The sequence below is a fragment of the Canis lupus genome, chromosome 22, assembly GCF_048164855.1.
Source record: "Canis lupus baileyi chromosome 22, mCanLup2.hap1, whole genome shotgun sequence".
NCBI lineage: Eukaryota > Metazoa > Chordata > Mammalia > Carnivora > Canidae > Canis > Canis lupus.
Genome location: NC_132859.1, coordinates 47,916,416 through 47,944,097, shown reverse-complemented (window position 1 = coordinate 47,944,097; position 27,682 = coordinate 47,916,416). Strand labels below are relative to the sequence as shown.

Genomic DNA, 27,682 nt, shown 5'->3' with positions numbered 1-27,682 from the left:
TAGGCAGACTCTAGCCTTTCATAAACATTACCTTCAATATCTGCCTTTTGGAGAGCGCTGAGAATAGGCCAGAAGCACCTACTATGTGTCAACTCTCCCTGCTGGGTGCATCACCTTACTTGCTCTCTCACCTCCTCTCTGAGTAGGCATCATTATCTTCGTTTAAATAGAAAACAGGCTTAGGTTAAATGACTTTCCCCTGGACTTAGAAGAGTAAAGAAAAGAGGAAGCACATGTCATATGCCATCATATGAGCTCACAAATAATATTTTATTTGACAGGGAAACACACAAGAGACCCCCCCCCAAAAAAAAAAACCCACAAAGAAGGGGAAAGATGTTGGCCTGCCAAAATGTTCCTAACTATGAGGAAAAAGGTGCTTTCCTCTAGCAGAACACCTTCCCTTGATTCCCTGCATGCAGGATTACATGATTTGAGAAGCAAGATGTGTCACTCTAGGAATCTCAGTGGTGCCGAGGGCTCCAGACCCTTCCATGCTGTCTACAAAACCAGAGCACTTTTTAAAGGTGGGACAGCTTTAGATATCACCAGAACTTGGGAAGATCACCCTTATTTTACAGATGAGGGTACTGTGACCTATCAAGGGAAGAGAGCTATTCAGGTCACACAAGGGAATGGTGCAAATTAGGGCCACATTCTAGGTCTTTGGATGCTTTCTCTAGTGTCTTTTTTTTTCTTTTTCTTCCAGTTCTTCCTAAAGCTGGATCCTGAAACTTTATAGAGGCTGCATTCCTCTTGGATCTAGTCTTATAGACCATGAATGGACCCTTTGTTTTTTCTGGGTCCCCTCCTTTTTGATGCCCCATTTTGTTCATTGGTGATTAAGCCTGTATGGAAGGGACCTACCAATATTTATGACTATAATTTTTAGGTGTTAATTTTTTAAGTAGTAATTTCCACTTCTCTTTAAAGTATACTGGAAGTATACTTTGAGATGGAACTGAGTCTTTTATTTGTTTTGGCTTTTCTAGACTGTTCTGTGCCAGGCATGCAGCAGGAACTCATCCTGGCTTACCTAGTTGAGTAATGATCTGGCATCCATTTAAAAGACCTGCACAGAATCCAGGGATATTGTCACATTGATGTATGGATTACTAGTAGAATATCAAACACTAACCCAAGTGCAGCAATTTGGAAAGCGCTATTGCTTCTGAGGTAGGCAGAGTTTGAAAATGGCCCCAAGATTCCCATCCCATGGTGTCTGTTCCATGTATAATCCCTTCTGTTTGATTGTGGGCAGGACCTATGAGAATCATGGATGCCAGCCCCATGGTAATATTACATCATATGGCAAATTGATGGGATTTTAAAGATTTAATCAATGTTCCTAATTAGTTTGATTTTGTGTTAATCAAAGGAGACTATCCGGGTGGGCCTGACCTAATTAAGTCGGCTCTTTCAAAGAGGGCCTAGGCCTTCCTTGAAGTTAGAGGGATTCTCCTACTGGCTTTGGGTTGTCCAACCTCAAGGAAATAAGTTCTGCCAACCATCATGTGAGTTTGGAAGAAGGCCCTGAGCTTCAGATGAGCCCCAGCCAACACCTTACATACAGCCTTGTGAGACCCCAAGCAGAGAACTCAGTTAAGCTGCATCCAGACATCTGCCCTATAGAAACTGTGGGATAACAAATGGGTTTTGAACTGTTAAATGTGTGGCCCAGGGCAGCCCTGGTGGCTCAGTGGTTTAGTGCTGCCTACAGCCTGGGGCGTGATCCTGGAGACCCGGGATCGAGTCCCACGTCAGGCTCCCTGCATGGAGCCTGCTTCTCCCTCTGCCTGTGTCTCTGCCTCTCTCTCTCTCCTCTCTGTGTATTCTCATGAATAAATAAATAAAATATTAAAAAAAATAAATGTGTAGCCCATTAAATAGCCAAAAATACTAATTGGCTTTTGTGATTGTGGCGGAGGGTCTAGACCCTACCTTGAATGGTGCATGAGTTGTCCTACATATAATTTCTTCCTTTTTTTGTTCCTCTACTTGTATTGCATATATTTTTCTCATGTAGCAATATTTAAGGGCAAGAATATATGTAACTTTAGGCACCTTTGCATAATATTTTAAGTTACACTTAATTTCCTTATGTCCCTTTTCCTTCATCTGTGAAGCAAGAGTGACTCTGTGGTTGCATGTCAGTTGGCCCATTAGGAGAACTCACCAGAAAGTTGGGCTGGTAAGAAGCTTCTACAAACAGAACTATAATCTATGGACTTTTTGGAAATATAAGCATCTCTGGTGGATTGGAAAGAGAACTGGATTTGCAGTCCAAATAGCAACATTTACATTCTTATGCTACTATCTTAGTGATATGACCTTAGGCAAACCGTTTAACTGTCTTGATCCTCAGTTTTATTTATCTGTAGAGCAAGGGATAATAACAGGTTGGTGGCAAAGACTAAATGAGCAATTGTATTTGATTTGTGTTATCATCTTCTGGGTTTTTTTTTTTTTTTAAATCTTGTCTAGGTCAGTTCCTCTTTTATAGACTGTGGAGTGTCCTCAGCACCTTGATCACTTGGATTCTTCAGGTAGCCCTGGAAGGAAACTCTGCATATGATATTTTATTGGGGTTGGGAAAATGTCAGGTGACAAAGACAAGGGAAAATTCCTATTTTCATTTAGAGCAAAATGTCACCCTATTCTGTTTCAATGAAGAATAAAGGAATTTAGACAAAATGCCAGTTTTCCTCTGAACTAATTTGGGAATTATAATGACATGCATAGTCTCAGTTGAGTGCATGAATATTCATAATTAAAAATGAAATTGTCATTTTTTCAGATTGTGAAAATGAACAGAAATCCCCAGGGGTGTCCAGGGCCAGAAGAGCTGTTCATTTTAAGAAAAATTCTAAGGGGCAAAAAAACCATATATATATTTATATATAGAAAGAGAATATTGCAGAGGATGCCATCTGAGGGTGAGTGAAGCTCTGTGAGACTAGTAGTGTCACTTCCATCCTCTCCACATGGCATACAATCAGAGGACATAGGAGGCGCTCACCTCGGGAGGAAAAGAACTTGGAAGACAAGTCCTGGCTACTCATTCCCCTATCCCACTCCACTCCCCTGCTGCTGGCCAACTCTTTAGCTCACACACACATTCTGTTTTCCAGAAATATTGAGCTTCTACTTGTTCAAAGTTCAATAAAGTAGGATAAGCATGCATTAAATAAATATAATAGACTATGATATATACACAGAAGGAGAACATAGTGCTCTTTAAGGGTTTAGCCTTTAGTTAGTAGTTACTATATCCATGTTCTAGATGAGCAAACTGGGCTATAAAACATTGTACATGCCAGTTCTTGGTGACATATTAGAAAATTTATTCTCTTAATTAGAATTTTTATTTATATTTTCTACTTGAAGAGTCTTTTCAGGATATTTCCTATATGTAGCACCAAAAGAAACCCAGGCTGCTGTTCAGGGAGAAATGGATAGGCTCTAGGTGTGAGGTCTGGACTATGTGGCCTTACATAAGGCTCCAAGTTCTAGATCCTCACTCTTGCTGGGACAAATTTGTACTTGAACTGGATAGCCATTAAAATAATTCTTCAAGCCCTACATTCTGTGACTGTGATTTCCCTCCCTCTTATGTTCCAGTTTTTCAGACATTATGAAGCTGCTGTAGTTCATTTCTCTGGGCCCAACAGAGGAGATCATTTTTGGGAAGAAAGGCCAAGAGCTGTGCCAGAGCCTTTAACTTTCAATAATCTGCTGTACTTTCTGCTCAAATCCAGGGAAGCAACTATTTCTGTTTTGCCATGGTAAAATAGGGCAATTGCTAAGTAACCTATTCTAGATTATTGACCTTAATTGAGATACATTTTCCTTGATTGAGAGGGTACAGAGATTTAACAAGCTCTGTAGTTTCTCCCAGATACCTTGGGAGGCATGGATTTTTCTTTCTTTTGTATTCACTTGCTTCTTCGGAGTTAATAGTTTCTTCCTGTAACAGTACCATGATTGTCTTTCCTGGATGCCACCCACATCCATTATCCTAGTTGCAGTTCCTTAATTGAAATGACATCTTAGAATTATTTTTTTAAAATTCATTGTTTAATTCAGTAAATTTAGCATTAATTAACGCCAACTGCCCTGATGTTTTGTTCCCCCATTTGTCACTCTCTCAGCTTATGGAAAGTACAGGAAATAATAGGTCTGTTTGATTTTATGGGACTTATTTTACTTTACAATTCAGTTTTACTAGTGTAGCAAGAATGGGAATTCAAAATGGCTTGGTATTTTGTAATGATTATGCACTTGGAAAAGAGAAAGGGAAGGAAGAGAGGAGGAGAGGAAGGGAAAGAGGAGGAAGACTGGTTGCCAGATGCCACGCATCAGGGGAAGAGCCTTGATGCTGGGGTCAAGATAAGGGTACAGTGGCTGTTAGTTAGGAGCTCCTCCTAGGTAACAGCAGATAGCCATATACTTCAAAAGCCTTGTTCCATTTGTGTAGCATTCAAAATGAGATGTATGTGTGTGTATGCAAACATAGTTATAGCTCTGTGGGAAAATGGTATGTCTAGTTAATCAAATAATGTTGTAACAAAGAATAATCATGCATCTTGTTAATCCAATACAAATTTGTAAGAATTAGGCTATGCTGGGAATGTAATTTTGAGTCTTAGTGATTAAATACAGACTTAGGTTGGGTTCTCCTGGAGGACTCTTGAGTTTAGGATTTGAGAGCAAGTAGCTTGCTTGAGAGGTGATCAGAAGAAGCACCCAAAGATGAGGCATAAGAGGGAAGACAGCTAAACATGTGTACATTCTTTGCTCAGTTCCCACACAGGCAACTGGGGCCCAGCCTTGCTGGAAAGCTCTGGAGGATGATGCAGACTGTATCTCTGGGTGGTAGGCAACAGTATTCTCTAGACCCCATCTGTTATCCCTGAGGGATGTTCCTAGAGGTACTATCCCCTGGCACTTCTAACTTGCCCAGTGCATGTGGGCCAAAATAAAGCCTCTGGGCAGAGAGGAACAGGTACTTCCTTTAGGTTGCAAAAGATTTATACTGAAGGATGGGTGCCAAAGGGGTATAGGGGGAGTACTAACAGTGTCTGTTGTGTTTAATAATTCATGTCTAGTCAGGCTCAAATGTCTGAGGTTAGAATTGGGGGCTTTCAGTTCCTGGGACAGACTGCTTTGGGGTTATGATTACCATTAGGGGTACAAGTATGTATTATACTGTAATACTTCTCAGTCTGTACAATTTATCTGTGTGGTGAGTGTTCTGACCAGCTCCACTATACCGGTTCAGTATAGCTATCTCTGGTTGCCATGAGTGTTGGCTGCTAATGGGTTATAGCTGCCCCCACTTCTCTAGAAGATTGCCCTTGGTTAATGGGAGCTAACTGTCCAAGGAGGTTATACCCCTGAAGATGCAGCCCACAGCCCATGACTCAGAGCCCTGACTTATTCTGTATATCATCCAAGTGGATTGCTTGTTCTATCTATAACAGCAATCATCCATTTATGCCCTAAGTGATATTGATGCCCTGTCTGTGCCTCTTAGCTTCATATACCAATGTTTGGCTACTCCATGAAAATGCCTCTTTACTATACCATAATAATAATTTCACAAGCCTTAAGAAGATTATTAGATACCTAGCAGAGTAAAGTGGGTGGGTGGATGGAATTTATGTGTCCATATTTGGGTTCAGAGTAGGTGATATTAATATACTTCAAGCCAGGGACAGAAGGCAGTGAACATCGTTTTACATGAGGAAAATCTTATTATGCCCATTTTAGAGACAAGGCAACTGAAGCCCCGTTATTTCACTAACTTGCACAAGCTCACACAACTTGGTCAAGGTAGAGTTGGGATTTATTTTATTTATTTATTTATTTATTTATTTATTTATTTATTTATTTTTTATTTATTTATGATAGTCACAGAGAGAGAGAGAGAGAGAGAGAGAGAGAGAGAGGCAGAGACACAAGCAGAGGGAGAAGCAGGCTCCATGCACTGGGAGCCCGACATGGGATTCGATCCTGGGTCTCCAGGATCGCGCCCTGGGCTAAAGGCAGGCGCTAAACCACTGCGCCACCCAGGGATCCCAGAGTTGGGATTTAAATCATGCCCACATGGATTATACTTCCTCTACCAAACCACATTGTTTCTTAAAAGTAAGATGTCACAGATCTATTTGACTGGAACCTTGTCAATAAGGGAAGAAATTATGGCAGTGGTGGTATCCTAATTTCCAAAGGTCCTAAAAGATCAAGAGTCAATGGATCTAGCCAGTGGAGGTGGGCTCTGATTCTTCCTTGATCATATGATGTCCAGGTCACATAAGAGCCTCCCAGACTTGGCATTGCTTTCTGATTGGCAGGCCTGGCAGTCTAGGTGGGGGGGGGTCCTAGACTCCTTGTTCATAGAGACTATTCACCCTGATTCTCATGCTGAGTGCAATTAAATCTGCTCTTGTTTATAACTTAGAAAGGGCTCATAATGTCTCGTGGTCAGTGCAATCCATGCCCTAACTATCAGTATAGTATTGAGAAAGATTCCTTTGCCCTGTGGCCTGTTGAACATACACAGTCATGCAAGAAACACCATCTCCATATGAGATGTCTGCTTCTGAACCAGGAGGGCTCTAGTCTACAGATCATTTGAAAAAGTGATTCTATTTGTTCTACACTTCTTACCTGACTTTCATTTAAGTTGTACAAACATCTGCTGAACGCTTACCAAGTGCCAGGCTCCACTGAAGACCCTGGGGAGACTACAAAGGTCAAGAAGATGCTGTCTTGCCTTCATGCTTGTAGAGAAGACTAGCAAATAAACAACCAAGCATTATACATGGTAGAAAAATTAAAGGCTAATTAGTCATTTCTGCATCCAGCCGTGTGAGTCCAGAAGGGCAAGTGGTTAATTCTGACTGCAGGGGATTTGGAAGTGACGTTGAAGGATGAGCATAATGTTGAAAGACAAGGAAGGGGCCTGGATCTCTTTACCATTGCAGGCAACAATAGAAAAGAGGAAACAGGAGTTTTTAAATTGTTTTCTTACAATAGAGCTAATCTGTAAGTTACCATGCATAGTTTTTTTCTGTGTGTGTGTTGAGGGAGATTCAGTGAGATGCAAGGGAGAGAAATACCTCACATAGGGCAGAACCCCAACCATAGATGAATTATTGAGTTTATCCCAAGTTTTCCATGACTTACTCTTAAAGGCCAGACTCCCACCCACATGACATAGACAAAGCCATGACAGCATGATTGTATTAATATTTCTGATCATCTGCATAACTTATCATGTGGCAATTATTTGGACCCAATATGTCCTGGTGCAATTTGGTTGTTAGGCAGCTGGAATAGACTGCCTGCATTTGTTTTAGTTTAACAGACCCAGGCTGTGTTTCTGTTGAGCAGATAAATAATTTTTTCCCATTAAAATGATTTATAAAAACTGTCACTCTGCACTTCTGCAGGTTCATTTTAAAGGAATTTGGTAGGATTCTGTTTGTTAGAGGGAAAGGAAGAAAACAATATTGCCCTAGTTTTCACCACAGGGAGTAATGGGAAGTGACAGCCTAGAGGCAGGCTGAAAAGGTGACAACAGAAATAGTTCAGCACAAAATGAGGAGGAGAATGATATTTATTGAACACCTGCTATGTTCCAGGCACAGTTCTAAGCATGCTTTGTGTATTGTTTCATGAATTGTGTAAAGATCAAATGGAATCATGCATCTGAAAGTGCTTTCTTTATAGCATGCTTTACAAATGTTAGGCATAATTAATATTTCCCTTTATTGTAAAGCCTCCTAAGATTCATCCAAGACCATTCCCTGCTTTCTGTCATCAGATATTAATTTATGTTGAAGAAACAGAAGGTCAGTTTTCTCTTATTTATAACATCTAAGCAGGAAAAGGATATGGAAGAAGCAGGTGGATTGACTCATGGGACAATGAAAATGTATTCTGGAAGGGGTATTTATTTAGATTCTTGTTTTCAGTTCCTTCTTAATTTTGACCTTATGAGCTACTGGTACACTAGTCAATGGTGCTATCAGAGATGAACAGTCACTTTCTCCCTTCCATGTGACCTCATCCTGTGCTGGAGAGGGAGTAGTGGTAGGAGATTGGACTTGCCCTTCTAGTGTATGATCTTTTGGTCCTCTATTCACCTTGTTTCACCCTGCTACTAATTCTTTTAAGTGAGTGGAATTGAGATTGTTGTCACTAAAAAGGAAAGAAAATTTGAAAAAAAAATAGAGAAAGATTTAAAAGAAGAAAATCCCTGCACTTTAAGAATGTATGTTCCTGTGTTTTTTTTCTAACCCATTTATAATCAGTCACAAAGGGCCAAGACAGTCTTAATGTATAATTTATATCAGAGACAATGGAATTTCTCTCATTTTCCTATAGTTGTAAATTAACATTTATCAGGTGCTTACTTTTTGCAGAGGCTTGTGCAGCATTAGGCTCTCATGGTATCTGCACTTTCTTGACTGATTACCAGCCTCTAATTCCTATTACTCACACAGAGAATGCCTATCCTACTCTGGGGAGATCCCATCCCAACCTCCTATCTATGGTGCTGAATGACATGCATATTAGAATTAACACAACCAGCGTAACAACTGTATCCAAAATATGCATGCATGCATGACAGCATAAAGGCAGTTAATTAGAGTAAGATTTTTTAATATAAAGAATGATTTCTAGAACTCTCCATCTCATTTATTCATCTTTCATCCAAATATTTATTGATACAGTTTTCTGTACCAGATACTCTCCTAGGTGCTAGAGAAAATGTCCCTTGTGTTGAGGGTGGCCTCAGTCTAGTGGGGGAAGACAAACACACACTTATGAAAGAGAAAAGCTGGTGTTAAAGCAGAGAGATTGGATTATCAAGAACGGTGGGTCATAACCAAAGAAGCATAAAAAACCTGGCATGTGTTATGTTCATTCATTCATTTGTTCATGTCATCACTCATTCATTCCTTCATTTGGTACTAATCACCCTGTACAGTAGTAAGCTTTCAGCTTTTATGGGAGATTGAGCCCTGGAAACAAGAGTTCATTTTCTCATGAAGTACTGTCTGCCACATTTGGACATTTAACATTGATGGTATATTATTCTGTTAGAGTTCCAAGATTCTAGACTTCCATAACATAAAGTAAAAAAAAAAAAAAAAAAAAAGAAAGAAAGAAAGAAACAAGATCAAAGAAGGAAAGGCGATTAACATCTACTATGCTACACTCCTATTAATGTTATTTCATCTAATTTTCCCAACAAGTCTATAGAATCTGGTAGTATTGTCAATACGCCCTTAACAGTAAGATAGAAAACACTAAGAAAGATTAAGTAGCTTTCTCAAGGTCACGTAGCAAATGGAGGAGTTGAGATTGCAACAATCCTTGTTTGAATTCAAAACCTAAAGATATCCTAAAATTTCCTCATACATGCAATCAGACTAGAGGTGCATTTTATGTACTGTGATATAGGTGAGGCTGGGATATAGGGAGGTCATTCTTTTACCTTAATTACAAACCCCCTTTGGTTTGTGTACAGGATAATGTCCTTGTGAGTTGTGACATATTGAGACCACTGTAGATGTTTCTGCCAAATAACTGGAATGTCCCTATATGCTGGCAGCCCAGGGGTTAGAGGGAGAGGATTGACTGTGTTAGCTTTTTCTCTGGGAGAGGACCTGGTATCAATCTCTGGTTTCAGTGACAGCTGTCCTAAGTTGTAACTCTCTTTGGTTTTTACTGAAATAACTCATCATGATGTTCTATTTGTCACTTGTCAAGGAAATCAATATAGTCTAGACTTGTTACCTTGCCAAGATCTGTATCAAACAATTTATGGTCAAAGTTAAGTTTAGCAATGGAGCGAGGAGCAGAGCTGATAAAAGAATTTGGATCTCCTTCCCTTACACTGAGGATTGAGCACCTTCCTCTAATGGTGTGGGGTGGTGGTGGGGATGTTGAAATACACTTGGCAAAACTAAGGAAGGGAGGACATTTATAAAAATAAGAAATCTGAGAAGAGGAAAAAGGTTTTCTTTAAAATAGGGACAATCATATTTGTTTGCCAGTGTTGCTGTAAGTATTCAATGATATACTTAATATTATATAGTGTCCAGCATAGAGCCTAGCATGAAGCAGACAGTGAATTATAGGAGCCAGGGAGGAAGAAAGAGAAAAATATCATGAGTAAAAATAACATCCACAGAAGCAGCACAGAACTCTTCATTGTCAGGACAGAAAAGAGCAAATTGTCAAATGAGGGGTAGAAATGGTATGTTTCATATCCTTTGGTCAATTAAGTTATTTCATTCATTCAAATATTAATCAAGCAGCAAATACTGTGCCAAGTACTAGAGAAATGGAAACAAAGAAGAAATGATGTTGTCCTGTAGGCCGTCAGAGTCTAGTTGAGGAGACAGTTATAAACACAATTGCACTGTAGGTTGATGGAGGCTGGAAGGGAGGTGGGAAAAGTGCAGTGACAGAGGTGGTGTACACTCCATGAGCATATGGTTCACATGCCTGTTTGCTCTATGACCATCACGTAAGAGATAGATGGAAAACCCTCAACAATACTAGTTAAATGAGGGCATACTGGGTGAAAGAATGAAGAAATCTGCTGGGGTGGCAATGAAAGACTTCATGGAGACAAAAAAGTTTGAGCAAAATAGTTGGTGTTTGGAGGTTAAGAGTTTTGAGGGGCAGATGAGGGTGTGTGTGTGTGTGTGTGTGTGTGTAGTGGGAAGTGGGGTAAGGTGCGAGAGATGCCAAATTAATAGAGAAAGTGTGCGAAAGACACAGGAGCATGAAACTGCAAGGACCACTAGCAAGCACTTGGGTGTGGTTGGAGTGGGGGTGTGGATACTGGAAGATGAGGCTGGCATGGCAGATAGGGGTAGAATAAAATATGAGCTGATTCTACTGGTTCATTCATTTTTTTTCTCCTTAAAAGTATTTGCTGAGTGTGTATCATGTGTTGAGATCTGTCATAGGCCTTGGAGATACAACACTGACCAAACGAAGCAAAAATTCTCAGCTCATGGAGTGTGCATGGAGAGACACAGTAAAAAGCATTTAAAGTGATATATAGTATCTTCAACTGTAATTAGTATTATGGAGAAAAGTAAATCCCGGAAGAGAGGTGCAAGTGAGTGCTAGTTGTTGTATACCTTGCTGTTCTTTGTCTTAGGACCTGAATTTGTAAAGTTGAGTTACATTTCCTGCCAAGTACTATGACTTCACTTGAGCTTGTGGCTTCCATGTGCAATCTCGTCCCTGGAGTTCATAACTGCATTGGTAATTTTATAAAATTCACTGGACCTCTTTAACCAGCCTGCATAATATCATAGGCAATTAGTTTTTCCTGTTGAAAAAAGAATAATAGTTGGTTTATTACTAATTGTAACTTATAGACTTTGTCATATGTGTCCTGGAACTAGATTTTAAGACACACAAACTCTTCTATTAAAGCTTTCATGTCAGCTTAACTGAACCCTGGATTTTTCTCATCTCTTAGGAAAATGGGTAGTGCTTCTTCTGTTCCTACTTCTGGCACAGGAAAGCCTTAGTTGTGTTCTCCAAGTAGTCTTCTGGTGACAGACTTAGGGGTGTAATATCTTTAAACTCCTTTATACACACACACATACAGACACACACACATTTAGTGCTATAATGTTTTAGCATTAAATCCTTATATGAAGAAAGGAATGAAATAGCTAGATCATTATTATTTTTTATTAATCACCTTACGTCCTTTTGGGTCAAAGTAGGCATAAATAAATGAGAGTCTCCTTTTTAGGATTGCTGTCTGATCTGTTCTTTGATGTACAGTGAGAAGTTTCAGGTTAGCAAATGGAAATAGAAATTACATTTTATTTATGCAATGTGTGAATTGAGCAATTTGCTCATTTTCATAATTACAGGTAGTGATGCTGAGTGACATAAAATCAATTCTGCATGTTCTTCAAAGAGCCTTTCAAAACCAACCACTTTGCATTGTTCTTCAGGCTCCCAGATGCTAGAGGAATGGGTTCCACCATCTCCTCATCCCTCCAAAATATCCTGAGAAGAATAGGACTGGCAATGTTGAGCATTTGGGGTTCTTAGCTCATTCTTCACCTCCTGCCTTTCCATCACCCTGTCTTCCTTGTTTTTCAACACTTCCCTTATTGACTCCTTCCCCTGAACCGGCTAGTTTATCCCATATTTTAAAAACAAGAAAGAAAGAAGAAAGGAAAAGATGAAAGGAGAGGAAGGACCGGAGGAATGAAGGAAGGAAGGAAGGAAAAGAAAAAGAAAAGAAATCCTTTAACCACCATCTTCCATCAAAGCCATAACTTTCTCTTCCCTTACACACACACACACACACACACACACACACACACACCATGTCTTGAAAGAATTGTGTGTACTTCTTTTCCCTCCCTTTCTTACCATGCTGCAGCCTGTGTCCAGCTTCATTCTTTCTTCTGCACACTCTACAGTGTTCCTGGGTGTTTCAAGGAAGATGTCATTTAATTCCTTGATAGAATGGACAGAAGCAACAGGTTACTTCCTCCTTTGCTGTTTGGTATATCCTCACTCTGCTTTTCTCCTGCTCACCAGCCACCATACCCACCTCCCCCGCCCCTAGCAATTCCTAATCATAATATCCTCTCCTTCTCTTCTTCATTGTCCTATTCTCACTCTACCTGGTCTTACACCTCCATGACTTCAATTACTATCTTTAATCATTAAGCCAATAATGATTAGATCCATATCTACAGCCTAAATGTATCTCCTAATCCAAGATTCACTCACTTAATTGCTTGCTGATCATCTCCACAGTGGCCCTTACTTCATTCAGCAAACATTTGGCTACATTCACATTGGAATGATAGCTCTTTTTCCTTTTAAAGTTTTTATTATAGGGACACCTGAGTGGCTCAGTGGTTGAGCATCTGCCTTTGGCTCAGGGTGTGGTCCCGGAATTCCCAGATCAAGTCCCACATCAGACTCCCTGCTTGGAGCTTGCTTTTCCCTCTGCCTATGACTCTACTTTCTCTCTGTGTCTCTCATAAATAAATAAATAAATAAATAAATAAAATCTTTAAAGAATAAAGTTTTTATTATTGACGTATAGTTGACATACAGTGTTATATTAGTTTCAGGTATGCAGCACAGTGATTTGACAATTCTATACATTATAATATGCTCACTATGATAAGCGTAGTTACCACCTGTCACCATATAAAGTCATTATGATATTTTTGACTATATTCCCTATGCTGTGCTTTTCATTTCTGTGAATTTTTGTTTTGTAACTATAAATTTGTACCTTTTAAAACCATTTCACCTATTTTGCCCATTCCTCACCACCTCCCCTCTGGCGACAACCAGTTTGTTGTCTATTTGTGAGTCTATTTCTGTTGTTTGTTTTTTAATATCTACATATAAGTGGACATTATGGTATTTGTCTTTCTCTGACTTATTTCACTTAACATTATACCCTCTCGGTTTATGCATGTTCCACAGTCCGAGCTTCCAGTTTATCCCAAGCAGCATATAGTCTGGGCTGTACAAATATCCAGTTCAGACTCCTGTCTCCTCTGGAAGTCTTTCACAAGGTAACCACAGTATTCCTTGGTATGAACAATTCATCTTACAAAAAGAGCCAGTAGTCCCTGGAATATCACCCTCTATGCTGACCCTTGGCTCCTTGTGGCAGAGACTGCCTAGCTTTTCACCAAATCCATTTTTGGGGGTGTGGGGCTGCATATTTAGACCACATTTACCAGCCTGCTTTGCAGTGTCTGAATGGAATGTGATAGAAATAATTTCTAGACCTGACCCATAAAAGCTTCCTTAGGGATTTTCCACTTCTTCTGCCTCCTTATGGATACATGGAAAGGACTCAGAGGCCCTTGGGAAGGATGGAGACAAAAACAATTAGATTTTCTTTTTTTTTTTCTGACTCTAATTGAACTTTTCACAGCAAGAAATAAGCACATCATATTAAGCCAGCAAAATTGAGACTTGGGATGTTATAGAATTTAGCTTATCTTAACTAATACACTTTTATTTCCTGAGGGTTAATGATTACATAGCACTTAATATGCCCAGTCACTTTCTTTATAAATTCATTTAATATTTTCAAAAACTAGATAAGGTGTGTATGGATTATTAACACTCTTTTAAAGATGAAGAAACTGAGGCCAGGGAGGTTAAGCAACTTAATTTTGACCATACAGCTCATAATTGGCATATCTGGGATTTGAACCTGCATTATTTGCCTCTAGAGTACACATTCCTAACGACTACATGCAGATTCAAAAGAGATGTGTAGAAGGTATAATAATGGACCCCCAAGGATGTCAATGTGCTAATCCCCAGAACCGTCAATGTGCTAATCCCCAGAACCTGTGAATATGTTCCTTTATATGATGAAAGGGACTCTAAGATGTGATCAAATTAAGGATCTTGAGATGGGGAGATAATCCTGGATTATCTGGGCATTCTCTATGTAATCACAAGGGTCTTTAAAAGTTGAAGGGGGAAGGTTGCCTTGGTGGCCTACTTACGTGTCTGACTCTTGATTTCAGCTCAGGTCATGATCTAAGCCTTCTGGGATTGAGCCCCCTGTTGGGCTCCATGCTCAGCTGGGAGTCTGCTTGGGAATCTCTCTCTCCCTCTGCCCCTCCCCACTGTTCTCACATATGCATGTATTCTCTCTCTCTAAAATAAATAAATTTTTTTTAAAAAAATTGAAGAAGGAGGTAGAAGAGAAGGTCAGAGTGATCCAATGTGGGAAGCGCTCAAACTACTGTTGCTGCCTCTGAAGCTGGAAGGGGACCATGGGCCAAAGAATGCAAGCAGCCTCTAGAAGTCAGAAAGGACACAGACACGGATGCTCCCTGGAATGTCCAGGAGAAACACAGCCATACTGACATCTTGATTTTAGCCCATTGAGACCAGTATCAGTTTTATATGACTTAAATAATAAATTGTGTTGTTTTAAGTTATTAAGTTTGTGGTAATTTGTTACAGCAGCAATAAGAAAGCAATATAAAATGTAACAGAGGAAAATGTTCCCTCACTTTCGATAGCATTCACATTTCTTACAAGTTTTTGAAAAGTAAGCTTGCCATTAAGATAATCCTACTTAAATTAGGAAACTATCAATACCTACTGTGGCCCATTTCTTTTGTTTTTTATTCAGTCATTTTCAGTTTAAAGCAGGAGTATATTTCCATTTAATTATTCATAAAATGTACATGTTAGGAATGAATAATCATGAACATTAAAATTTGATTAGAAACTTTCACATAGTGATTTTATTTTAAATAAATAAACCCACTCTATAATCTTTATTTTTAATATCCTGTGTTGAGCTACTAACAACTCCTCGACCAATTGCTACCTCTATTAAAAGTCTTATGATATGTCATGAATAACCAGATAAAAGCCAGCATGTAGAGAATGCCATGTTTTTTATGACATTCTCAGTATTAAGAAGATCAAGCAGCTAAACCTTGAATCCATAAGGAAAATATCCCCTAGACTTTAAATACATAGGTCAGAATTATCTTGCTCACCTGAATACCACCAAATACTTTCTTCCTTTTTTCTTATACACCCAACCAAACATCCCTTTCTACTGCTGGTTTTTACCTACATCTCTATTAATCTTTCTTAATATTCTCAGTAATGTTTAATGACATTGTTTTCTTTCTATGTAAAATACAGCTTTGAGAAATTGATAAATGAAAGATGAATATTGATCCTGATGGGAAGGATGAAGAAAACTGCCAAGATCATTTGGTTAGTTAGAGCTGGCATTGAGGTCCAAACCCATCAGCTGATTCTGGTGCCATGCCTGGCCATCATATAGCACTGCCTATGCCTGCATACCCTGGCGGGTAAGATATACACCTGCTTCCAGATGTCTTCCTGAGACCAGAGATCATTGTTTCTACTCAGACAAGGATGCTGAGGACCATACGGGAAAAGTCACTTACCCAAGGCCACATTACTGGTCTAAGGGCATAGAATCTAACTTCCTATTACACTGAACCAAGTTGGCTGGAGTTTCTTTAGAAAAACGTACACAGGACTTATATCACAATTCTATTTGTCTTTTAGTGCAAAACCAGTAAGTGACTGGGGGATCCCAGAGGTACTTGCTCAACCCTGTCTCTAGTAAGACATACTTTTACTGTTTTCCTGCTTGGTTGCAGCCCTGAAAAAGTGAGGTTGAATGCTGATTATGAGCTTTTATAAAGCTTTGGAAACTTAGGGAAACCAGTGGCTGATTGTTCATTCATTTATTCTTCAATGAAAATACATTTTAGCACTTAGGCACTGAGGACACAACAGTGAGTAAGACACAGCCATCTTGAAGAGCAGCCTGTAAATAAAATATTCCTTCAGCCTGTTACGGTGGTGAAGGCACAACTATGAAGACAGACATTCCCAGGTTTGTATTCTGGCTCTGCTGCTCATTAGCTGTGTGAACTTGGGCAAAGTTGTTAAAAACGCTCTCCAAGAATCCTCCAAACCTCTGATTCCTTTAAAAATGAGAGTAAAACTATCTAAGTGAATGGTTGTGAGACATAAGTGAAATGTGACATCTCAAGAATGTAGCCCAAAATTAGATTTCAGTAAGTGGTAGGTAGATGCATCAAAACTTAGGTATGATATGTTCTGTAATAGAGGAATGTACAAAATGCTGGGAAGGCCTTAGAGGCAGTGAAAATTCTTTCTGGCCTCAGTTATAGTAAAAAGAATCTTCAGACTCAATGAGTTTAACATAACTCCTTTAAGATTAAGTGATCATAAGCTCATTTTGTGAAATCTTAGAAACATGGGATGTGTGGATGTGTTAACATTGGTGGTGGGTATGATGGGGAGGGAAGTGTGGGAGGGAAGTCTTGAGTTCGGGGACACCTGAAAAATCACATCGCTCTGTGTTTTGCTATGCAAGTAAAGAGAAAGCATTTCTTTTTTCCAAGTACTGGCCTTTTGTTAATACATTGCCTTCATTTTCTTCTCTGTACTTTTCAGCATATATCATTGAATTCTTAAGACAACTCTGAAAAGTAGAGATTGTACTGACTTTTGCAGATGATGAAGAATAAATGACTTGTTTGAACTCAGGGCTATGGACCATGCATGAAATACTCAAAATAAATGCAACTCACTTTGTTAGTTTTTTGGGGGAGAGAGGGGGTAACTTTAGGTTTGTATCTGCAGTTGGGCTTCAGGACCTCTGACCAGACTGCCTATTCTTTGCAAGAGCAGCAGAGACCATTGTGATGGAATCTGGCTTTATGTAGTGTCACATAGGGATGATCTTGATCTTCTCATCTCCTATCCCATGGTGTCTGTTTGACAAAGCATCCCATGGTCCAAGTTCTGGAGTAATACGTTTTGAGCTTGTGATATGAGGATCTCACTGGACTATGAAGAGGCCTTCACCAGGCAGACTTCCTTCACTCACTTTCCAACTAAGTATAAAACAAAATACACTTTCATATTCATAGGTCATAACACAACCAACATATGCAATGTTTTTTTTTACCCTTGGCAATAGAACTTACCAAAAGAAGTCTATGATGAGGTGTTACTGTTAGTAATTTGGAGTTCAATGAAAGGGATACATAATGCACATTTTACATTATTTATATTTTACAATCATCCATTTAGTGCTTACTGTGTGCTAGGCTCTGAGTATATAAATTTAAAGAAGATATAATTGTTCCCCTCAAAATCTGAGTCTACTTCTCAGTAGGCAGAAGACAAATTACTCTGAACCACGTAGAACTGTTGATATCTTACCATTTCTGACTTCCAAAAACAAATGGACATTTTGTGTGATTCAAAGTGCTACATGTAAAAGGTAAGGTAGGGAGGTGAAGCTCTGTGGCTTGAAGTCATAACCGTACTGAGTCCTTACCATACTCTGGGAGCTTGTGTGAACAATTTTACTTTGTACATCAACCAACAGAGGTGGACATTAGAATTATTCCCATTTTGAAGTGAGCAAACTGAGATTTAGGAAGATCAAGATCTGCGAGTGTTAAGTGGCTTGGCCAGAGTTCCACTTAGGTCTACCTAACTCTGAAACCTTTGCTCTTCATGTTTCAGTCTTATGAGAGAAAATACAGCATCTTTCTTCCAGTATTTTGCAGCCACATTGAATTTTATTATGAAATGACACCAGTTTAAATAGCACATCTAAATCCTCAAAAATCTGTATGTAATTAAAGCATAAGAAAAGTACACTTCTGAGGGAAAATTAATATTGCACTTCTGGAGAAAAAGCCCTATGTATATGCAAACTCTAATTTTATTTTTGGTTGGTTAGAGGAGGAATGATTTACAGTACCATGTAGGGGTAAAAAATTGAGAGACCTCACAATGTAGAGCAAGATTGCTAACAATAGCAAATGGACTGATCGATACCGAATCCATTTTAGAGAGCTCACTCATGGAGAATATTGATATCCAACTTGGTCATTCTGCCTGTGAAATAAACAGGCACCTCTTCTCTCTTCGAGAAAAACCACATACAAGAGCCTGGGTAATGTTTCTAAACAATTAATTGGATTATTATCAAGGCTTAATGGATTGGTTCATATATTCACACAAAACCATCAAGAGAATTGGGCTAGCAGTTTCCTTATAGCTGTCATCAAAATATATGACAGGATGTAGGAGTTTTAAATTATTATTACTTTTTACAGCATTCTGTGTGCATCATTTACATTATAAATAGGGCCTATTGAAAGTCATTGACTGGGTCTTTGGCTTTGTTTCAAATAGCAGATATGGTAGATAGTGTGGCATACTCCGTTTGCTAAGGAATATGATATAGCTATTTAAGCTGTAAATGAAAACATCACAACTTCCTGATTCTTTTTTTTTAAAGTTATTACTGTTATTTTTATTTAGGTTGTATAAAGTATTAAAAAACAATGATAATGATACCAATGCACATTTATTAAATGCTTTAGATGTGCTAGAAAATAAGCGTATCATTACATGCCCTATAGCCCTGATCTTTATAAGGCCTCTTTGAGATAGGTAGTGTTTTTTTTTTTTTAACTTTTTGAATTGTGAAATAAATACACAGAGAAAAGTGCATAAACATAAATGCAGAGATCAATACATTGTTACCAAGTGGATGTCCATGCAACCAGTAAATACATCAAGAACTACAATACTTTCTGATTCTTATATTCATGCAAAATGTTTGTAATGCAAAGTTTCATGCCAGAGGTATGAGAAAGACCCTACAATATATGTGTCAGTTCAACCTTGCCACTGGGAATATATTTTATTCCAGTATGAAGTATATATAAAAAAAAATATATATATATATATATATAAGAAAATACATTTTCTTCATGGTGAAGGAATGAAAGAAGAGGAATATCATAATGTTTGACTTGCCCTCAGGAATAATCTGTCCTAGATATGGACCAAAAAAAAGTTTCCAAGTTAAACATTCCTTGCCTTGAGAAATCACAGATATAGAAGGAATATTATGATTCAGTGAAAATTGATTACTCTGAATGCACAGGTATTTCACACACACACTGTCTCATTAATCCTCAAGGCAACCCCTTGAAGTGAGGCCTATATGAAGATTGAGGCAATGGTATTTTAAATAATTTGTATGGATTACTCAAGGTCATATGATAATTAGATAGGAAAGTGACATGATCAGAACTTGAGTCTTTTGATGACCTCAATCTCTTTTTTTTCATGATTGCTATGACTATTATTGTTATTTCAATACATTGTTTGAAAGGGTGATGCAAACTAATGGAAGGAAGTCCTTAGGGTTGTTCAAATGATTATAATGAAACTATAAAACTCACTTTCTGTTCAGGTTAGAGTTTAGGATGTGAGTACTTTCTTCCCTAATAGAGTCCCCATATCCAGTGCTCCAATATCTCAATGCACAGATTAACAGGAAGTTTTACCTATTCCTTTGTCATCCTTTATGTAGCTCCAAGTTCTTACTCTGACTTTTGGGTGGTGGTGTGCCAGCTTAGCCTGCCCGTCTGGTGTTTAGATACATATGCCTTGGTCAGTGCTGGTGCTGTAGACAAGTTGAGGGAAGTTTAAAGCAGCTGGCCTCTTACAGGTTGAATAACATGGCCTTTAGCATTGGGCTTGGTCCAGAGTGATCCACACCCAAGACCTAGATGAAATTCCAATGGAGAACCCTTTTAAGCACCTTTAATGGGTTTCAGGATATGTTGTGAGTGGGATGGTCTTTTGATGGCAATTGGTCACAGTTCTCTTTGTTACACTTTAATTTCAAGATTTCAGTTCTTAAATCACAGTCATGTTCCCAAGACATTTAGGCCAGACATCTAGTATCTGCTATATTAGGGGGCCAGAGTAACTATATCTCTTAGCCTGTTGGCTTGATGAAGGGATGGGTCAATTATGTTTCTGCTGCTGATGATATTTTAAAAAATCAAGATTTTTTTTTGGCATAAAGAAAAGAGATACAAGTCAAATGCAAATTAAATAAAAACAGATATAAAATTTCAAACAGAACTATCTTATGATTTCCTCATTGTCTTATCTTGATAATATCAATTTCTTAGTCTATCCATTCATCTGTCTGAGCTTCTATAGAGTCCTAGAATCAATGACAATAGAATAGTAATGAACATTCCTAGGGTGCAGATTGTGGTTGGCATCTAAACACAATTCCCCACTAAATAGAATCAAAATTCTCCAGACAAGGTTGATTCCAGATTTGAAACAGAAAATATAGAAGGTGAGTCTGAGCATTTTGTTGTAATAGAAAGCAAGAGACTATCAAAGACTAATGAGATCAGGTAAAACAAAACTGGGGTCAATTTAAGGAAGCTTCTATTGGCTCCAGATGGAACAATTTGGGAATCATAAAAATGATTGGCTGCAAAGGATTGAAACACATCAAATACATAAAAATCCATGAGTCCCTAATAACACAAAAACCAAAAACTGATTTCAAAAATATTTCATTGGAGACTCTTAACTATAGGAAACAAACTGAGGGTTACTGGAGGGGGTTAGTGAAGGGATAGTGTAATAGGGTGAAGGGCACATGATGTGATGAGCACTGGGCGTTACATGTAACTGATAAATTATTGACCATTACATCTGAAACTACTGATGTACTGTATGTTGGCTAATTTAATTTAAGTTAAAAAAAAATAAAAAAATAAAAAATATTTCATTGACCATCATAGGAATTTACTGGGACACCTACTCATTACTCTTAAATTTGTTATGAAGAGGAAATAAACATTTACTCAAGCTTTTCTACACCAACTACACTTAAGGTTAATAACATTATTGATAAAGGAGATTTCTCTAGAGAAGAATTCCTGCTAGTATTTACAGAAGAAATGATAGAATCAGAGAAATCAGCATTTGCAATGAATTAACAGTTTCAAATGAATAGGTAAGAGACCATTAGGAGAAAGTAGATGAGGGACTTTATGAAGAGGAACCAGGCTGAACACACATGCCCACTGATCAATGTTAGTATCATTGAAATTGGAAAAGACAAGTCATTACATGGCTGTGATATGAAATGAAATATTCAGCATAATTTAACACAGAAGTGTTCCTTTTTAAAAAAAAGTATTTATTTTAATCATGTAGTGCTCATCACAATAAGTGGACTCCTTAATCTCTATGACCTAAACCCCTAACCACCTCCCCTCTGGTAACCATCATTTTCTTCTCTAGAGCAAGGAGTTTGTTTCTTGGTTTGTCTCTCTTTCTTTGCTCATTTGTTTTGTTTTTTAAATTCCACATATGAGTGACATCATATGATATTTGTCTTTTTCTAACATTTCACTTAGCATTCTACTCTCTAGTTTACCTTTGAAGTATTCTTAACTAAAAATAAAACCTAAAATTTAATCAGGACTGTATCAAACTCCAGCTTATAGAAAATTTGGGAGATAGATGAACAATGTAAAATATACCTAAAAATATAAAATCGGGGGGATAAATGACTTTATTTCTCTGCAAATCAATGCCATAAAAAGGAAAGGTAAATATTACTGGAGAATAAAGAAGATTTAAGAGAATGTGCTGGATAGATGGCAATAATGGTCATTTTTTTTTCCTTTTTGGTGTGATTTTGCATCTCATCCTATCAAGAGCTGGAGTTTATTGTTCTACCTTTTGAAGGTGGGTTGCCCTTATGACCTACTTTGACAGATAGAACACTGCAGAGTTGGCAGTATGCAAGCTCAGAAGCCTACACCTGAAGGAGTCTTCTAGATTCTGTCCTTGCATACTTGGAGTCCTAAGAGTGTTTTGTGAGGGAGGCCAGGCTTGTTTCCTTGAAGAGTGTAAATGTGGAGAGAAAGACCCAGCTGACAGCCAACAGTAGTAGTCATGAGACACAATGAGGCCATTGTGGACCATCCAGTCTTCACGAAAGCCACCAGCCGACTACTGCCACATAGAGGCCCCCAGGCAAGACCTGCAGAAAACCACTCAGCTGACTCTAGGATAAAATTGTTGATCTGTGGAATCTGGAACTAACAAATTATGTAACCATTAGGTATTGAGGTGTTTGTTACATAGTAACAGATTGCTGGAGAGTCATAACAACTAAATGCAATGTGTGGACACTATTTGGATCTACATCCAAACCTGAAAAAAGGATCTTTTGTCTTTTGAGGACAAGTAAGGAAATTTGAAGATAGATTGTGTATTAGAGGATATTAAGAAATCACTACTTTTTGTTAGTTGTTTCATCATGTAAACAAAAAATGATTTAGAGACACATTGTAGTTTTATCATGGAAATAACCTGATACATGGGATTTGTTTCAACATAACTAAGCAAATAAAAAAGTGAGGGGGAGTAGGTAAAAAGAAATTGGTAAAATATTAATAATTATTGAAGTTGAGTGATACGTTGATGATAGTTTTTATATTATTCTCTCGATTTCTGATTTTGTTTCTTGTATTAATGTTTTTTGTTTTTTCTTTTTGTTTTTTTGTTTTGTTTTGTTTTGTTTTAAAGAAAATATCAATTGTCCTTTGTGGCTTCTCAATAAGGATTCATTTCTCTGCCTTTTCCGGTTGAGTGGTGGTTGGCTTATCTGGAAATATCTTTGGGCAGAGCCACTTGCAGACTGTGTTAATTGTGTTGATGTACTTTGAGAACCACTATGACTGTCACGCAGTAGTTGGATAAGGCCAAGGTCTAGTTGCTATTGTGAGTGGGCAGTCCAAGATGCCTGGGCAATGGTTTGCAATGCAGAGGAGAGGTTCCTCCTACTGACTATGCCAAACTTCTGCCTATACCTCTCTCACTGCCTGTCCCCAATCCCCATTCTCATTTGTGGTAGAAAGATACAAGATCAGTTGTGTTATGACAGGATCTCCTTCGTCTCTAGGCAGAACCGTCTCCCACCTCCAGCTCCCCATACACATCTTCATCCCCAAAATGACATCTATGTGGTTCGGAGTCAAGATTCAGATCAATGTTGGTGGTAGGAGAGGAGGGGCCAGTGGAGAGCATCAGTATAGGTTACTCTGATGTTGGTTTACCCCCAGATTCTTATCCTTTTTGTACCCTTAACTCAAATACCTGAACTCCAAAGGCAAATGTCAGCTCCTTCCTTGGACTTCCAGCCCAGTGTTATCCTAACCAGGAGCCCTAGTATCCCTCTGTACCAAGCTCTGATGCCTCTCTATATCCTTCACCCCATATCATCGGGACCACTTCTCTACATTTTGAGAGTGAGAGATATAAAATCAGGGAAAGCTTCATGGTAGAAGCTGCATATGAGTTGGGACTTGAAGAATAGATAAGATTTCCACAGGGAAGGATAGTGAGAAGGAGGAAAAAAATAAAACAACCTTCCATGCAGTAGAAGCTTCTAGTTCTGTATTAACTTGAACAGGAATACTGAGGCCCTTTACATGGGAGCTGTCTCTAAACCTGACAGTCCCGGGATCCCTGGGTGGTGCAGCGGTTTAGCGCCTGCCTTTGGCCCAGGGCCCAATCCTGGAGACCCGGGATAGAGTCCCACCTCGGGGTCCTGGTGCATGGAGGCCGTTTCTCCCTCTGCCTGTGTCTCTGCCTCTCTCTCTCTCTCTCTGTGTGACTATCATAAATAAATAAAAATTAAAACTGACAGTCCCATTGCCCATGTGCTTTTTATTTAAGAAGAAGTTTTATTTGGCATTGCAGGAGAAAACATAATGTGACTTATCTTCAGTCACTAGGGTAGGATAACCCCTCACTTGACTCTCTTTCCTTGGACATCATGATGCTCAGACAATTTCCATACCACTTTCCATACTTGAAGCTAGTTGTTAGCTAGCTAACAGTCCAGCTGTTCCAGGTGGCTAAAGTCCTTATACTTGCTGATTGAGCAGAGAAATAGCCGCAATGAACTGTCTAAAGGTACAAGAGCTCTGAGTATGAATCATGTCATGTAAGCAAAAACAGGCTTGGAAATCCCATTGAAGGAAAGTGTGCATACATGCAAAGTGGCCACTTTGGTTTAGACAGTTTCTCTGGTATGGAAAGTGTCTGAGCATCATGATGAGCTACATCATCAATAGCTATGAGCTATTCGAAGACAGAGAGACTATATAGCTGTCCCAAATCTTCTGTAGTCCTCTACTACTTCCTAAATACAGAGTGGGTTCTGAGCTGAGCCATCTTGCAAAAATCAGAGAACATATTTATTTGATGAGAAACCATAAAATCTAGATCCAATTTTTTGACCTATCACAACAAACAAGAAGTCGTTATTACACTTGGCTGAGGAGGGTTGGTTTGGTTGCAGTGTATAAATTCATCTAGATTTTAATTAAAATGTACTATAGTATCATATCTAAGTTTTTTTTTAAAAGACTGCTTCTTTCACATGTTTGAAGTTCACATTGTTTCTAAAAGATAATGCAGAGACAAAAAAATGTAAAGTTGGCTGCATTTCTTACTAAATGAGTTCTAATAATAATTGAGTAAAATTTGTAAAAAAAGATTTTTACTTTTGGCTTACCTGTGGGTCAGGTTATTGTAGGAAAAAGTGGCTTTTGAACCAGAGGAAGCTGAGATTCAATTCCAGCTATGTCCCTTATCAACAGTGGTACTTTGACATTAATATCTCTGAGCTTTGGTTTCCTTATCTGTCAAATAAAAATAATGATGTTTGCAGCCCATGAAGAGGGAAATTAGATTATATAGTAAAGCTTCCAGTGCAGGATCTGACAAAGAACTTTCCTCCCTTTGAATGGAAGCATATGCTTTTGTATGTATTTTATCTAGTCCATGTTCTATATATTCTTTTAAAAATTCTTTACAATCCAATCACCATTAGTAATAATAAGGTTATTGCCAATGAAGTTAGACTGAGAGATGTCAGTGAAAGAGTCTTTTATGGAATGTTTTGACTCCCATTATTGGAGATACGGTAAAACACTGAAAATTTCTGGGGAGTGGCTACCCATGTTGTGCCACCCGTTTCAGGCATCTGAAGTTGTTTTGTCTTTTTCCAGTCCAGTGTTCCTTCAAGGAAGCCAGCCATACAAGGCAAGGTAGAGGGCATGACTTATCACCTGTACCAATGGGCCATCAGGCAGAGATGCACAGGCACAAATGTGTTACTTACTATCTGTCACATTCTTTCCCTGGTTGATGTCATTTTTTAATGATAATCCTTTTCCAAACTTCTCCTCTGACTTTCTCCTAAGAAGGAGCCAAATAGAACACATATGGCCCTGCTTATTTTTTTAAACACTTTATTTGCTTCTGATGATTCTCATAATGCCATTGAATTTTGACTAAGACCTTTAGCTCTATTTTGTTAGATCTCTACTACATTCTTGGCTTCCGTCAATGTTGCAATTTACATCAGTGCAAACCTTTTCATTTCTGTATGTTTTCGGTACTTACTTGTCTTTTTCTCCTACAAGGTCTGAGTCTCTTCCTTGCCAACAAGATCAGCAGTTTCTCTTTAACTTGAGATTTCCCCATTTTCCAGAAAATAGATCTTATGAGTTCTGCTCAACACTTCCCACTCAGTATTATCTGGCTAGAGAACCTAGGAAAACCCAAATCCTTAGCTGCCCTTATTCACTGTGAGATTCCTAAAAAAGATCTTTGCAAAACTTAGGCAAAGCTTGCAAGCAAATCATAACTTTATTGTTATCCAAGGACATGTTCTCACACTCCATTCCAGAGGTCCTGGGAGTTAGATAGGGCCTTGGCCTCCCGACTTGGTACCTTCAGTTAAGTCTGGCTCACCACTCAAGTTCAAAAATTGAGATGACTAGGAACATGCTTGCAGGGCACCAGAGGAAAAAGAGAAAGATATATAGACAACAAGCACAAAAGAGTTTTCCCTTATGGCCTAGAGAGGAATGGCCTAGGACATTCAGCCCAAGTCTTCTCAGGAGTGAATGAAGGTGGAAGAGGCCCTGTTCATAGCAGAAAGAAACCACATTCCTGATCCTGTATGCTTTTTTTTCTACATTCTTTGGAGCTTTCACTTTTAAAAAACATGGTCCACAGAGCAACTTTATACTTAACCCCTAAACCCAACCTATGACATGTAAAGGAGGGAATGGGTAGAAAGAAGGAGGCTCTCAGCCTCCTAGAGGCTAGTAGCTATCATCCCTGCTTAACTGCAACCTGATTCTGAGCTTTGATATTATATTCAATCCTTTTATTACAATAGCCTGATCATAAAATATTGACTTTACCTTTTGGTTTCATGATTAAGCTGAGTTCTTAGAAATTTGGCGGGGGGTTGGGTCTGGAAAGTTTTAATGCAAATGGATAAGTGGCTTTAAGATTAAACTGTGAATCTGGAATAGGATTTTAAAAAATGTGTTCAGATTAGTAATTTGTGTGTGTATTATACAGTCTTAATTTCAAAACACTTCAATCATAAAGTCATTTATTCATGCAATGAACATTTTTAAGGCACCACTAAGGTTAAGTACTAAGAGTTTGAAATAGAAATATGTATGGTACCTATTGCATTGTTGATCTCTTGCCAACCCTGGAAATTAGGGAATCAACGTTAATACATCACTAAATGAGATTGGAATCTTATGAAAGTTTTTGCATTTGCCTGAGGTCCCCCAAAGATAAATTACGGAGCTGACACTGAAATCTATGACTTCTGTCATTCAATGTACTGCACTATAATCAGTGTCCTAAATGATTGTCTTTTAGTTTCCTTTTTTCTTCCTTCCTTCCTTCCTTCCTTCCTTCCTTCCTTCCTTCCTTCCTTCCTTCCTTCCTTCCTTCCTTCCTTTTTAGAGAGGGTGAGGAGGGACAAAGGGAAGAGAGACAGAATCTTAAGCAGGCTCCATACCCAGCCCATGAGCCCTACACGGGGCTCCTTCTGGCAGCCCTGAGATTATGACTTGGGCCAAAACCAAGAGTTGAAAAGTTAACCAACTGAGCCATCCAGGCACTCCCTGTTCTTTAGTTTTCTAAATAAAGTATTATGGCTTACTTGTGACTTGAAATCCATAGTTTCTCTTCCTTGAAATGAGTCTGTCATTGTAGTTCTATGATCGTGGCAGATGGGACCAGGGCAGCTCTCATTCTCTTTCTCCTGGCAAAGAGACAGCTGAAAATCATGACTAAAATAGTTCTGATTTCTGCAAAATGACGATTCGTCTTTACCACT

At 38.6% G+C, this 27,682-nt stretch overlaps 2 long non-coding RNA genes across 2 annotated transcripts in view; one reads left to right on the top strand and one right to left on the bottom strand.

Moving 5' to 3' along the window:
• Window positions 1–27,682, top strand: part of LOC140614292 (uncharacterized) — a 232,860-nt gene that overhangs the window by 86,917 nt on the left and 118,261 nt on the right. The gene's annotated exons all lie outside the window — the stretch shown is intronic.
• On the bottom strand, window positions 10,816–27,609 carry LOC140614294 (uncharacterized). The gene is made up of 4 exons (XR_012015198.1): window positions 27,506–27,609; window positions 25,040–25,166; window positions 12,439–12,525; window positions 10,816–11,368 (listed from the first exon to the last, which is right to left on the bottom strand). It is a non-coding gene; the product is annotated as an uncharacterized lncRNA (long non-coding RNA).